Here is a 16,958-nt window from a genome sequence, read left to right as displayed (position 1 = left end):
ATTTTATTGTATTTCTACATACGTGACTTTACCGAAAAAAAACAGCATCATCGGGCAATTCGCCAGAATGGTAAAGCCCTCGCTTGCTCCCGGTCTATATAAAAACCGATGCTGGATGTATTTATCAGCGAAACGTCGTACTCAAACTGTAAATGTGGATTAACTCTTCAACACACCGGTGGGCTGAAGTAGTGAATTATTTGTCTTTTGTCAACGTGACACTTTTTCTGCTGATTGGCCGTGTCGGGTGGTGGAGGGTTACGACACTTTAATACTTTATAAACAGCAAGAACTTGAACGGCTTGTCAACTTCGTGACCTGGAGCTGACCGCCACCACAAACTCAAGCACACGGGCAAGAAGCCGTACACGTGCGACGAGTGCGGCAAGACATTACTCGCGCTCGGCCTACCTGTTAGTTTTTCCCTTGTGTGTTTAACTGTTGTGGATCTTTGTTATCTTAAAGATGGCAATTCTCCTGCTGTATATCATACTACTGTCATTCCCGGCCATATCTAGTGCCACACTCAACTCTACAAACGGCTACCCTCGTTACTTTGCGTCCATACTTGTTGCTCGATTTGCCACTGTTGCATATATAGGTGTTATGAAAATTGCTGAAAATAATAAAAATTTAATGAAATTTGAAATTTGCATAATGTATCCGAAAGTATGTTAATTGGTGTAATTATGTGCATAAATTATGCTGATTCGAGAGATAATCGTATTAATTTATGCGAGTGGGCGTGGTTATGATAATGCAGGGCGTTATGATAATTAAGTCGAGCCTCGGTGACGAGGATTGTTATGAATTGGAACAACGCGATTAATCGTATGCAGTGACGCAGGCGTTGCGAGCGTGAATGAGAGAGAGTCGATTCGACTCTGCTATTTAATTCCGTATTATCGATAAGGATACGATTACTCGATTGAACATTATGAATTATGCGTGGTATGGATTATGTGTGGTGATAGTGTGCTTATGATAGGTCCCCAGGATTCAGATCTCATACGCAGAACAATATGCAGAATTTCAGGAAGAATCACACACAAACCTTCTGCTTTAATCAATTTTATTTTCTAGCTAACTTTAATTTTTGGATAATATGAAAACTCAATCTCGGGATTTTGGAATTTCAACACAGCGTTAACATGATACCATCACGATTGCGTTGTTTCACCTCGATAGCGGCACCTGTGCTTAATTCCCGACGCGTAACGCAATCGATCGGTTGTTGAGAGAGAGATTAAAAACATGCGAACTATTCTATCAAAACCTTAACCTTATAATATGCAAACTCGTATTCTTGAATGATTACACAACACGGCACTCGGTCTTTGATTCGTATCCAATCCTTAACACATTCTGATATGCGAAATTATTATGTTTGAAATCGTTAGCACAGTACCACGGCGATGTTCGTTCATTGATTCATCAACGATTATGCAATTAAAGCGATCGACTGAAATACTTCTGATTGCCTCATCAACATAACTCAATGGATGGCGATGTTTTTCGTTATCAGCTAATAGTTGACGCAGTTATCATGAGTCTTGTATGTTTAATGAGAGCATTGTTGATTTCTTGCGTTGAGCAAACGCCTAGGTTGATTTCCTTGTCAAAAAAAAATGTTTGTTCGTTGTGTAGCGGTGGGAGATTGAGGAGGGGGGGGAGAGTGTGGGGGGGAGAGTGTGGGGGGGAGGGCATACGAACGACTGCCAGTTTCTGTACATCGCTGGCTGGATGAGGCAGCACGACGCTCGCCGTCGTCTCGCCGATGGGTGTTGAGTGCGGGGCCGCTGCCCTCTCAGCGCTGGTGACGCGAAGTTGCGCGCTGTGGCACGCTGGTGGCGCGCTGTTGGCACGCGCTGGTGCCGATGCTGGTGCTGATGGCACGCTGGTGGCGCGCGCTCCCTCTCCTTGAAGATGCGCGAACGCGCCCGTGCTGGTTCGCTGACAGCAGTTTCTCTCCACTGCTGGCTGAGCTGCTGCACGCTCTTGCTTGGCATTGCTGGCCGTGCTCTTTCCGCTGCTGTAGTATCTGACGCTGCGCTCGCGGGCGACAGGTCAAGTTTTTCTTCTGCTGAGTGAGTTGAGTCGCACGCGCTCTCTATGTTGAGGTTGTTGGCGGCTCTCTGACAGCAGGTTTCCTCCACTGCTGTATGACTCAAGTCGCACGCGCTTGGTCACTGGTTTCCTGAAGTTGTTGGAGGCTGCTCGTGCTTTTCCGCTGCTGGTTGAGCCACGTTGCACGTGCTTCCTCTGTGGAGATGCTCGAGCGCTCTCAGCGCTGATTCGATGATACTTTGTTGGCGGCTGGCCAAGCGTTTTCTTCTGTTGAGTGAGTTGAGTCGCACGTGCTCTCTCTGTTGAAGTGCGCGAACGCCCGCGGTGGTTCGCTGACAGCAGGTTTCTCTCCACTGCAGTATGACTCACTTTCGTTGATACATCGCGACTCAACGATCCTCGCTACTCAGCGAGGCTCGGAGCCAGCCGCTCCATGCGACTGCTCGTCCTGTGGACGTCTTGACTCGCTGATCTGTCTTGACTGACTTAACTTCACTGACTGTTTGAAAATGCGGCTGACCGTTATATTCAAAGACAATTCTCTCCACGCAGTGGAAAAGGGGGGGGGGGGGGGCGTGGTCTGTGTGTGTGTGCGCGTTCGTGTGTGTGTTTATGACATGGTTCTGTTCGGGTCTTCTTCAAGCCATCAAACATCAAGACAAACAGACGCTGTGATTCATCTTGAAGGCGCCTGGTTGTCTACTCCATCCATCCAGAGAGAGGGGCGGGTTCCCCTCCCCCTTTTTCGTACACGTTTCCGACGCACAAAGAAATGGTTAAGATTTTTAAAGTTTAACATTTCACATCACAGTTGGTATCTTATCATACACAGTTATGATTCTGCTTGTGGTTTGGGGTATTTTATTTTGTTTCCAAGTGAAGATGCTCTTCCGAGCGTTTGCATTTTCGTCACTGTGTGTCTTATCATATATAAATGTGTGGCAGTTTATTTAACTTAAAGCTCGCTCGCTCTTTTGCTGCCCGTGTGCAGGGTGGGGTGGGGCCACTATTAAGTTCCGTGTGTGGCAGATGGTTCCTGCGATAACGATCAGTTTGCCCTGGCGTGAAATTCCTCTCTCGTGCTCTGCGGGAGAGACAAAGGTGGTCGGAAGTACCTATCTCTTTATACTTTCGACTTTATATTTCTCAAATACCATTTGGTCCCATGTTCGCCAAGACTCGTGTTTGTAACTACGTCCTCCCGACACCCCTCGGTTTACCGAGGTTCGCATTGTTATGATGGAATTATTAAAAAGAAAAATAATGTTCATCCTGAGTTTAAGAGGTCCGTTTCTTTATTGTTGGAATCCACATCCCTTGGTTCTGTAAGGTTCTATAATGGAATGTCGTGTAAGGTGAACACATTAATGTTATATTGCAATTTTCTTTAAAACTTTGTTTGCCTGGTTGCCGTGTGTGGGGTGGGGTGTGTCTCATTAAACACGGCTGGCTTTTCCAGATGGCCCCTTGTGATAAGGTGTAATTCCTGCTCCTCCACGCTGCGAGAGAGACAAAGGTGGTCGGGGTTGCTTGGGATATTGTTTAAACTCTTTCGTAAGTTTGCCCGTTCGCCTCATTCCTTCTCGATAACCTTTTATGTGACTCGGTATTCCTGCTCCCAGGTTTGTGATTTAACAGTAAGAGTATTAAAAGGTGAAAATCATTTGATGTCGAATTAATAATTGGATAAGGATTCACTGATGTGTCTGGTGGCCTGTTCTTAATCGGAGTGAGCGTTAGGACTGCTAATTTTATCTTATTCTTGTTGCCTTTTAATTTTTTTTCCCCGTTGTTTTACTGGCAAATAAGGAAAAAAATATGTATACGATTTACCCTGTTGGCGTCTCCGTGTCTACTCTCTTGGTGTTCTGACCTCTGAGGGACCTTTCCTAAGGGGCCCATCAAACTCTTGTTCATCTGGAGATTTTCGCCGATGGCTGTTACATTCTCGCCTTGAGAGTGTTATTATTTCTTTATTTATGGCCTGTTTATGATCTCCATCTGTGTTTGCGTGTTTTTGGGTTTGTGTGTTTTTATGCATTATTTCCTTTATTATTGAAATATATATATCGGCCGATATTATTGTTAATATCAATTTTGGAAAAGGCTCATATACAACACAACTACACCTGCAAATGAAACAGCTCATAGACATGTCTACACTCCATCATTGTATCCTTTTAAACCCTATCTTTGTCCCATTACTTCACCAGCACTCCTTCCAAACTTCATTCTGCTCTTTAAAATAACACCATCTGCGAGCTGCTGCTATTCGTCCAAGGTTCACTGCTCTTCATCCTTTCACAGAAAATTCTTGTGCAAACTATTAATTCTACTTTTCTTATTTCTGGGTGGTATTGAGCTTCATCCTGGCCCAAATATAAAGAACTCGTATAATTCTGTAGATTTCTTCTGGCAGGAAAGGTGTTGGTGTTCTACATGTCAACATCAGAGGGCTTTTGATTTAAAGCTTTCGTGACTGCAGTAATTCATATTGCTTAGTTCTTTCGGTAAAGTCACGTTGAAGGGAAACAACAAAATAATAAAAAATATATAAAACAATAAAAATTCTCACGACGTTTCGACCATAACACAAACGGTCGTCTTGTTATGGTCGAAACGTCGTGAGAATTTTTATTGTTTTATATATATTATTATTTTGTTGTTTCCCTTCAACGTGACTTTACGAAAGAACTAAGAATATGAATATCAGAGGGCTTGTGATTAAATTAAGTCAACCAAAACTAGAAGTGGCAAATCTTGACCCAGACATTTTTTGCCTAACAGAAACATTTCTCACTCCTGCCGTCAATGACTTGCAGATTACGATTGACAACTACAACCTTTTTCGGCTTGACCGAGGATCTAAAGGAGGTGGAATTGCCATCTATGTTCGTAATACTATTGCATGTTCACCAGCTCACTCCTTGTTTAAAAAATGTTGCTTTGAAGGTTTGGCTCTCAGAATAACTCTTCCAAATAATGAACATATATTGGTAGTGTACTGCTATAGACTGCCTAGTGGGAAGGATGTTGAAGCTGCATCTGCACTGAGAGAGCTTTTTGGGGGCCTCCCTAAAGGTGAAATAGTTTTAGTGGGTAATCTAAATTGGAATTGGCTAAACCCAAATAATCAACAGATATTGGTAGTGTACTGCTATAGACCGCCTAGTGGGAAGGATGTTGAAGATGCATCTGCACTGAGAGAGCTTTTTGGGGGCCTCCCTAAAAGTGAAATAGTTTTAGTGGGTGATCTAAATTGGAATTGGCTAAACCCGCTGGCCGTGGCCACACATTTTACAGATTAATTTAACCTGTTTCAATTAATAAATGTCCCCACAAGACCCAACCTAAAAAATCCGGGACAGTCATCTCTGCTTGACGTCCTATTGACAAATGCCCCTCACAATTTTACACTGACTGGTGTTCTGGGTAATTACCTTAATGATCACTCCTTCATTTTTGGTGTGAGAGCATCAGCCAGACCCAAAGCCCCCGTAAATTGGTTGAGAAGCACTGTATGAGACACTTCAGCACTCAGGCATTTACTAATGATGTGCTTCACTCGGATATTGACAAGGTCTGTGATATCCCCAACCTGACTAAGGCTTGGGAGACCTTCAGGTACACGTTTCTCCAAATTCTTAACAAACATGCTCCGTTGGTTATATTTAAAACTAAAGGCAACCACCCACCATGGTTTGATCCTTTGATTACAAAGCTCATGAAAACTAGGGACAAGGCTTGCGCATGTGCTCATAAAAGTAATTTGGTCAATAACTGGCGAGAATACAGGATTTTAAGGAATAGATGCGTCAAAAAAATACGGCACGCAAAAAATGCCTACTTTTCCTCCACTCTCCTGGAATCACATGGAAATGCCAGGATTTTCTGGAAAACAATCAAATGTATCGAAAAGGCATCCAAAACAGACAATCTGCCCGTTGAGCTTAACCGAAACGGGGAATATTTTTCAGATCCCCAAAAAATAGTTGACAATTTTAACCTTCATTTTTCTGAAGCTGGTAATCTTTTTGATAATGTATTGGGAGTCACCCCTACTGCTCATGCAAATTCCTACACTCCTGTCCAAACATTAAACGAATTTAGTTTCCAGCCAAGCCACGAAAGTAATGTTCTGAAACAACTGTCCTACCTCAAAGGGTCCTCTACCGGAGCAGATAGTATTCCTGTTTTTGCTCTACTAACTATTGGTCACCTAATATACAAACCTATAGCCCAAATTTTCAACCTGTCCATCAAAGAAGCATCAGTTCCTCTAGAATGGAAACATTCCTATGTCCGTCCACTTCACAAAGGGGGCCCTAAAGATGATCCAAATAACTACCGACCTATCTCAATTTTGTCCCCGTTGATGAAAATTTTTGAAAAATTATTGACCTGCCAAATTAGCAGTTTCCTGTCCATCAACAATCTACATCTAAAACAATCTGGGTTCCGAAAAAATACAGCACCACATTTGCTGCATTAGACTCTCTGAATCATTTACAGTAGCCTTGATAATAATGCAGTACTGTGCCAGTCTTTTTCTAGACCTGTCCAAAGCTTTTGAAACAGTAGACCACAACACCTTGCTTAGTAAACTAAGTTGCCTCAGCTTTTCCGAAAACGCAGTAAAATGGTTACAAAATTACCTCTTTTTATCGCACCCAAACTGTATTCACAGATGGTTGGAGGTCAAACAGTGTTAAGATAACAAAAGGGGTTCCACAGGGTTCCATCCTCGGCCCCCTTTTGTTCTCTCTTTATGTCAATGACTTGGGCACTGACCTAGATCATTCCAGGGTAAATCTTTTTGCAGATGACACGATACTGATTACTGCTGGCCGCTCTCAGGATGACGTGATTGCTAAGCTACAGGGTGATTTCAACAAACTGCAACATCAGCTAGTTGCTCTTAAATTAGTCCTGAATACCTCAAAAACCAAGGTGCTATGCTTCTCACCAGGACTAAAGAAGGAAGTTATTTTTCCCCAATTACATTCCTTAAATAATTGTCAAATAGAGCAAGTCAAGATCTATAAGTATCTTGGGGTCATCCTGGATTTAAAACTGAATTTTGAAGATCACATTGATTATATTGGTTTAAAAACCCTAAAAATTGGTTTTCTGTATCGACACAAGCACTGCTTCCCCCCAATGTTCCGTTTGGAATTGATAAAAGCTACCATACTGCCTCTACTTGACTACTGCGACATCGTGTATAAATCAGCCCCAAGTACTGTACTGAAGAAGCTTGATTCCATCTATCACTCGGCCTTAAGATTTGCATTGAACTGCCCATATAGGACTCACCACTGTGATCTCTACATTGGGTCAAACTTAACATCTCTTAATGTTGGACGGCTTGTGCACCAGATCTTATTTATTCACGAAGTACTTACAAAAAAAATCCGCAGACTACCTGCTGGATCTCCTCTCTGTTTCAAAGAACAAATTAGACCTCATGTCTTCGCTCATTTACCAGCTTCACATTCCCTATTGCCGTACAAAAACTGGAGGGAAGGGCCTTTGCTATTGATGCCCCCAGAGTCTGGAATGCTATTGCAATTAAACTGCAACTTGAATCGCTACCAATGAGATCTTCTCTCAAAACTGCTCTAGAGGAGTTGTACACCCCTACCTGCCACTGCTATTCATTGGCGTAAAATAAAATAAAATGTTTCGCTCCGGATGACGCTGCAAAGTATTATCTGTATTTTGATTTAGCGTGCTGATCTTAAAGGTGCATTGAAAAATTTGATACTCCGACCGGTGCTTCTGTTGTTGTGGAGTAACTCATGCAGCCAGCTATGGCTCTAGGGTTTGGTGTTACATGTTATTTATGTAGTTTATTGTACAAATTCGGTCACAGTCCTTGTGATCACTGTTACGTTGCAATTATGGATTTATTTTTTGGTGATTTGGAAAACGTTTTTTGGTTTGGACATGGTTGTTTTGTTGTAGTACGGAGTTAGACTGACGGCCTTAATCTAAGTTTTTGTGGTTGTTGTTTGACTTGCATCCCACTGGGATTTTTTTGCACACAGCGTTGGTGTACGGTGCTATTTCAGGAATATTTAGATGTTTTTTCCTGGATTTTCTGTGTGCACAGTCACACACAGTCACTTTAAGAAGTTTTTCTTGTTCGTGTTTTTGTTTGTTGTGGTTGCACCCGATTCAAGAGCCACATGGCTCACCGGGCTATACCAAAATAAACTGAAACACCTTGGTGACGTGACGTCACTAGCGAGGTACACCTCCCCTTGGCGTTTCACGCCGATGAGATAATGCTGAGTGGTGACGTCACAGAGAGGGGTTGGAATTTAAGTTGATTTAGATTCATTTTCCATTGCTCCCTCCCTTGAACAGAGACCCATTGGGTGTGTGTACACTGTGTGTGTGTACACTGTGTGTGTGTACACACTGTGTGTGTGTGTGTACACTGTGTGTGTACACTGTGTTTGTGTACACTGTGTGTGTACACTGTGTGTGTGTTTGTGTACACTGTGTGTGTGTACACTGTGTGTGTGTGTACACTGTGTGTGTGTGTTCACTGTGTGTGTACACTGTGTGTGTGTGTGTACACACTGTGTTTGTGTACACACTGTGTGTACACAAACACACTGTGTGTGTACACTGTGTGTGTTTGTGTACACTGTGTGTGTGTGTACACTGTGTGTGTGTGTACACTGTATGTGTGTTGAAATGATGATGTTGATGGTGATGATGTTGATGGTGATGATGGTGTTGAAATGGTGGTGCTGATGATGATGGTGATGATGTAGATGATGTTGATGGTGTTGAAATGATGATGATTATGGTGATGATGTTGAAATGATGCTAATAGTGTTGAAATTATTCTGATGTTGATGGTGCTGATGGTATTGAAATTATGATGATGGTGGTGATGATGTTGATGGTGTTGAAATTATGATGAAGGTGATGATGGTGCTGATGGTGTTGATGATGATGATGATGACGATGTTGATGATGACGACGTTGACGATGTTGACGATGACGACGTTGACGACGTTGACGATGTTGACGATGACGATGTTGATGACGATGATGTTGATGATGACGATGTTGACGATGATGATGTTGCTGCTGTTGCTGCTGTTGTGGACTCCCCGAGACTTAATCAGAAAACGAATCAGACAAACTTTAATCCTCTTAGCGGGCCACGTGACTAGCCACAGCACCCACTCACCCATCCACCTACTCGCCCACTCACTCACCCAACCACTCACCCACCCACCAACTCACCCACTCACCTACCCACTCACGCACCCACTCACCCACCGACTCACCCACTGACCCACCCACTCAACAACAACAACAACAACCGCCATTCGCCACTAAGTGGCGGTGACGTCACCACGACGCTTGTGCCAGGCCGTGTGCACCCTGAGGCCACGTGAAGTGTCGAACGCCCGCTGGCAGGAGGTCACGGGGCAGACCCAGCAGGTGCCACGGGTCGACTGACTGAGATGACTGAGATGACTGGCTGATGCACCACCTGTGCCCCCTACTGTGCCAACCTGCTGTGCTTTAGCTACCCGGCGCTCCGCTCGTTGTTGTGAGCGTCGCTCCTCCGCCCTCCGTTGTTGTTGGAGGGCGACTACCTCCAACTGCCCAGTAGCATCCTTCACGAGCCTCCTCCACAGAGGCCGATCTTGACACCGCTGGTACCAGTCATCGGCAAGTCCACTAAGCTCCACGTCCTCCTGTACCACATCACTCCATCTCTTCTCTAGCCCGTGCCGCGCCCGCTTTGCCCCCTCAATCCGGCCGAACAAAAGCTGTTTCGGCATGCGGTGGCTGGGCATGCGGGCTACATGACCCAGCCATCGCAGCCTTGCCCGCCGGAGGAGCTCACCGATGGGACCTTGCCCAGATCTTTCAAGGATTTGTGAGCTCCTCACACAATCCAGTCTGGTTAAACCCAGGATGGATCGTAGGCAGGCCAGCCTAAATGTTTCTAACCGGCGAAGATGTTCCATTAGGGGGGTCCACGTTTCGCAAGCGTAGAGAAGGGAGGGAATGACCGTGGCCGAGAAGACCTGAAGCTTAGTGCGGAGCGACAGACCAGGTAGCTTCCACACAGCGTTACGCAACCGATGAAAAGATATTGCCGCTCGACTGATTCGGAGTGAGACCTCTGCTGTTAAACTGGAGCCAGTCATAAGCATACTGCCCAGGTACGGGAAACTCTCCACTCTCTCCACAACTGCCCCATCACCGATCGGGAGTTGTGGGGGTGGAGTGTCCGATGGTACAAAATACCCAGGCAGGTGCTTAGTTTTGGTGGGGCTGATGGTAAGGCCCCATCTCTTAGTGGCACGCTCCAGTCTCAGCAGCAGCGTCTCCAACTCCTTCTCTGACTGAGCAGCTATTACCAAATCATCAGCATACATAACGTGGTTGAGTAATAGGGAGCCATCCCTTGACCGCACCTGGGCATCGATCAGCCTCCCATTATATCTGTACAATATGGAGATTCCCCCGGTACAGCTATTGAAGGCTTCATGAACTACGTGGTCAAAATATATGTTAAATAATGTGGTAGCCAGAGGACATCCCTGTCGCACCCCAAGGTGTACAGGGAATGGCTCTGACTCCCGGCCACATAGTTTTACCTGGGCCCGCTCACTATCATGAAGGTCCTTAATGATCGTGAGCAGAGGGTCAGGTACTCCAAAATCACGAAGAACGACCCAGAGCCCAGGCCTACTGATGGTATCATAGGCCTTGACCAGGTCAATAAAGCAGAGATGTAGGTCTTGTTGGAATTCCCTACACCTCTGCTGTAGCAGACGGACAGAAAATATGGCATCTGTGCAGGACCGCCCTATCCTGAAACCGCATTGGGGCTCCGCAAGCCTCTCCTCAGCGTGCCTGGCAAGGCGATGCTGAATAATCCTTGCCAGGACCTTTCCCGGCACACTGAGGAATGAGATGCCCCTGTAGTTGTTACGGTCTGTGCGGTCCCCCTTCTTAAAAAGGGGGACCACCAGGGCATCCTTCCAATCCTGCGGAACCCATCCAGTGGTCCAGACTGTTGTTATGATGTCATATAGGGCAGTCTGTGCACAAACGCCACCCTCCCTCAGCATTTCGCTTGGGAGATCATCTCTGCCCGCTGCCTTTCCTGGTCTCAGACTCCGGATCGCCTTCTGTCCTTCCTCAACAGATGGCACCTCAGCCAGCCACTCGCAGGGGGTGACTTCTTCCAATATTTGAGGCACCGCAGCCTCAGCAGGGTCATCCTCACTTTGTGCCACGATGTTTTCCTGGCTGAGGGATTTTCCCTCCCCCAGGACCTCACAGAAATGCTCAGCAAATCTGCAAACCTGTTCCTGGGGGTCGGAGATTGGATCACCGTTTTTTCCCCTAATGATGGTAATAGGTGTGGCGCTGCAGGTTACTTTTTTGATGGAGTTAAATAGAGATTTGTGATCACGGGCCACTGAGGCAGACTCCATCTCCTCAGCAACCCGCGACCACCACCCATCCTTGCAGCGCCTCACGGCTCTCCGAACCTCCGAGCGAAGGCTGCGGTAAGCCTCCTCATTCTCTGACGTGGGATTCTGTAGCCGATGGCAGTGGGCCTGTCGCTTTTTCTCAACCATCCTGAACACCTCCTCTGTCAGCCAGGGTCTCTGGGGAGGTCTGGACCGCGTACCCAAAGCAGCCATTGCAGCTGCATGAGTCACAGTCCTAAACCTCGCCCATTTACCCTCGACATCAGGAGGAGTCGGGGACGATGCCAATCCCAGCCGCAAGCGATGATGAAATTCTCGCTTGCAATTTTCATCAGATAACCGAGACCAGGCCACTTTAGGTCAGAATGGGGTCCTGGGTGTACACCCACCACCGGAGTGGAAGAATGGCAGGCGAAACTTACAGATGACTAGTCGATGGTCAGAGGACAGATCAGCTCCACGGTAGGTCCTGGTGTCAAGGACATGGGCTCGCATCCACTGGTCCGTCACTATGTAGTCCAGTAGATGTTCCCACTCACCCACTGACCCACCCACTCACCCACTCACCCAACCACCCACTCACCCACCCACTCACCTACCCACTCACCCACCCATTCACCCAATCACTCACCCACTCACCCATCCACTCACCCATCCACCCACCCACTTACCCACTCAGCCACTCACCCATCCACTCACCACCCACTCACTCACCCACTCACCCACCCACTTAGCCACTCACCCACCCACCCACTACCCACTCACTCAGCCACTCACTCACCCACTAACCCACCCACTCGCCCACTCACCCACCCACTCACCCACTCACCCACTCACTCACCCACCCACTCATCCACTCACCCACCCACTTACCCACTCAGCCACTCACCCACCCACCCACTCACCACCCACTCACTCACCCACTCACTCAGCCACTCACTCAACCACTCACCCACCCACCCACTACCCACTCACTCAGCCACTCACTAACCCACTCACCCACCCACTCACCCACTCACCAACCCACCAACTCACCCACTCACCTATCCACTCACGCAGCCACCGACTCACGCACTAACGCACCCACTCACTTACCCACTCACTCACCCACTCACTCAACCACTCACCCACTCACCCACTCACTCACCCACCCACTCACCTACCCGATCACCCACCCACTCACCCACTCACCCACCCACTCACCCACCCCACCCAACCACCCACTCACTCAGCCACTCACCCACCCACTCACCACCCACTCAGCCACTCACCACCCACTAACCCACCCACTCACCCACTCACCCACCCACTCACCCACCCACCAACTCACCTACTCACGCACCCACTCACCCACCGACTCCCTCACGCATCCACCCACTCACCTACCCACTCACTCACCCACTTACCCACCCACTAACTCACCCACTCACCCACCCACTCACGCACTCACTCACTCACCCACCCAACCACTCACCCACCCACTCACCCACTTACCTACCCACTCACCCACCCACTCACCTACCGACTCACCCACTCACCTACCCAATCACCTACCCACTCACCCACCCACTCACCTACCCAATCACTCACCCACTCACCCATCCACTCACCCACCCACTCACCTACCCAATCACCCACCCACTCACCCATCCACTCACCCATCCACTCACCCATCCACTCACCCACCCCACCCAACCACCCACTCACTCAGCCACTCACCCACCCACCCACTCACTCGGCCACTCACTCACCCACCCACTCACCACCCACTCACCCACCCACTCACCCACCCACTCACCCACCCACTCAGCCACTCACCCACTCACCACCCACTCACTCAGCCACTCACCCACCCACTCACCCACCCACTCACCCACCCACTCACCACCCACTCACCAACTCACCCACCCACTCACCACCCACTCGTCCAACAACAACACCAACAACCGCCATTCGCCACTAAGTGGCGGTGACGTCACCACGACGCTTGTGCCAGGCTATGTGCATCCTGAGGCCACGTGAAGTGTCGAACGCCCGCTGGCAGGACGTCATGGGGCAGACCCAGGTGCCACGGGTCGACTGACTGAGATGACTGGCTGATGCACCACCTGTGCCCCCTACTGTTCCAACCTGCTGTGCTTTAGCCACCCGGCGCTCCGCTCGTTGTTGTGAGCGTCGCTCCTCCGCCCTCCGTTGTTGGAGGGCGACTGCCTCCAACTGCCCAGTAGCGTCCTTCACGAGCCTCCTCCACAGAGGCCGATCTTGACACCGCTGGTACCAGTCATCGGCAAGTCCACTCAGCTCCACGTCCTCCTGTACCACATCACTCCATCTCTTCTCTAGCCCGTGCCGCGCCCGTTTAGCCCCCTCGATCCGGCCGAACAAAAGCTGTTTCGGCATGCGGTGGCTGGGCATGCGGGCTACATGACCCAGCCATCGCAGCCTTGCCCACCGGAGGAGCTCACCGATGGGACCTTGCCCAGATCTTTCAAGGATTTGTGAGCTCCTCACACAATCCAGTCTGGTTAAACCCAGGATGGATCGTAGGCAGGTCAGCCTAAATGTTTCTAACCGGCGAAGATGTTCCATTAGGGGGGTCCACGTTTCGCAAGCGTAGAGAAGGGAGGGAATGACCGTGGCCGAGAAGACCTGAAGCTTAGTGCGGAGCGACAGACCAGGTAGCTTCCACACAGCGTTACGCAACCGATGAAAAGATATTGCCGCTCGACTGATTCGGAGTGAGACCTCTGCTGTTAAACTGGAGCCAGTCATAAGCACACTGCCCAGGTATGGGAAACTCTCCACTCTCTCCACAACTGCCCCATCACCGATTGGGAGTTGTGGGGGTGGAGTGTCCGATGGTACAAAATACCCAGGCAGGTGCTTAGTTTTGGTGGGGCTGATGGTAAGGCCCCACCTCTTAGTGCCACGCTCCAGTCTCAGCAGCAGCGTCTCCAACTCCTCCTCTGACTGAGCAGCTATTACCAAATCATCAGCATACATAACGTGGTTGAGCAATAGGGAGCCATCCCTTGACCGCACCCGGGCATCGATCAGCCTCCCATTATATCTGTACCATATGGAGATTCCCCCGGTACAGCTATTGAAGGCTTCACGAACTACGTGGTCAAAATAGATGTTAAATAATGTGGTAGCCAGAGGACATCCCTGGCGCACCCCAAGGTGTACAGGGAATGGCTCTGACTCCCGGCCACGTAGTTTTACCCGGGCCCGCTCACCATCATGAAGATCCTTAATGATCGTGAGCAGAGGGTCAGGTACTCCAAAAGCACGAAGAACGACCCAGAGCCCAGGCCTACTGATGGTATCATAGGCCTTGACCAGGTCAGTAAAGCAGAGATGTAGGTCTTGTTGGAATTCCCTACACCTCTGCTGTAGCAGACGGACAGAAAATATGGCATCTGTGCAGGACCGCCCTATCCTGAAACCACATTGGGGCTCCGCAAGCCTCTCCTCAGCGTGCCTGGCAAGGCGATGCTGAATAATCCTTGCCAGGACCTTTCCCGGCACACTGAGGAGTGAGATGCCCCTGTAGTTGTTACAGTCTGTGCGGTCCCCCTTCTTAAAAAGGGGGACCACCAGGGCATCCTTCCAATCCTGCGGAACCCGTCTAGTGGTCCAGACTGTTGTTATGATGTCATATAGGGCAGTCTGTGCACAAACGCCACCCTCCCTCAGCATTTCGCTTGGGAGATCATCTCTGCCCGCTGCCTTTCCTGGTCTCAGACTCCGGATCGCCTTCTGTCCTTCCTCAACAGATGGCACTCGCAGGGGGTGACTTCTTCCAATATTTGAGGCACCGCAGCCTCAGCAGGGTCATCCTCACTTTGTGCCACGATGTTTTCCTGGCTGAGGGATTTTCCCTCCCCCAGGACCTCACAGAAATGCTCAGCAAATCTGCAAACCTGTTCCTGGGGGTCGGAGATTGGATCACCGTTTTTTCCCCTAATGATGGTAATAGGTGTGGCGCTGCAGGTTACTTTTTTGATGGAGTTAAATAGAGATTTGTGATCACGGGCCACTGAGGCAGACTCCATCTCCTCAGCAACCCGCGACCACCACCCATCCTTGCAGCGCCTCACGGCTCTCCGAACCTCCGAGCGAAGGCTGCGGTAAGCCTCCTCATTCTCTGACGTGGGATTCTGTAGCCGATGGCAGTGGGCCTGTCGCTTTTTCTCAACCATCCTGAACACCTCCTCTGTCAGCCAGGGTCTCTGGGGAGGTCTGGACCGCGTACCCAAAGCAGCCATTGCAGCTGCATGAGTCACAGTCCTAAACCTCGCCCATTTACCCTCGACATCAGGAGGAGTCGGGGACGATGCCAATCCCAGCCGCAAGCGATGATGAAATTCTCGCTTGCAATTTTCATCAGATAACCGAGACCAGGCCACTTTAGGTCAGAATGGGGTCCTGGGTGTACACCCACCACCGGAGTGGAAGAATGGCAGGCGAAACTTACAGATGACTAGTCGATGGTCAGAGGACAGATCAGCTCCACGGTAGGTCCTGGTGTCAAGGACATGGGCTCGCATCCACTGGTCCGTCACTATGTAGTCCAGTAGATGTTCCCACTCACCCACTGACCCACCCACTCACCCACTCACCCACTCACCCAACCACCCACTCACCCACCCACTCACCTACCCACTCACCCACCCATTCACCCAATCACTCACCCACTCACCCATCCACTCACCCATCCACCCACCCACTTACCCACTCAGCCACTCACCCATCCACTCACCACCCACTCACTCACCCACTCACCCACCCACTTACTCAGCCACTCACCCACCCACCCACTACCCACTCACTCAGCCACTCACTCACCCACTAACCCACCCACTCGCCCACTCACCCACCCACTCACCCACTCACCCACTCACTCACCCACCCACTCATCCACTCACCCACCCACTTACCCACTCAGCCACTCACCCACCCACCCACTCACCACCCACTCACTCACCCACTCACTCAGCCACTCACTCAACCACTCACCCACCCACCCACTACCCACTCACTCAGCCACTCACTAACCCACTCACCCACCCACTCACCCACTCACCAACCCACCAACTCACCCACTCACCTATCCACTCACGCAGCCACCGACTCACGCACTAACGCACCCACTCACTTACCCACTCACTCACCCACTCACTCAACCACTCACCCACTCACCCACTCACTCACCCACCCACTCACCTACCCGATCACCCACCCACTCACCCACTCACCCACCCACTCACCCACCCCACCCAACCACCCACTCACTCAGCCACTCACCCACCCACTCACCACCCACTCAGCCACTCACCACCCACTAACCCACCCACTCACCCACTAACCCACCCACTCGCCCACTCACCCACCCACTCA

The sequence above is a fragment of the Petromyzon marinus genome, chromosome 73 (assembly GCF_048934315.1).
Source record: "Petromyzon marinus isolate PM22_M1 ecotype Great Lakes invasive population chromosome 73, UKy_Petmar_22M1.pri1.0, whole genome shotgun sequence".
NCBI classification, from domain to species: domain Eukaryota; kingdom Metazoa; phylum Chordata; class Hyperoartia; order Petromyzontiformes; family Petromyzontidae; genus Petromyzon; species Petromyzon marinus.
This window is presented reverse-complemented; position numbering follows the sequence as displayed.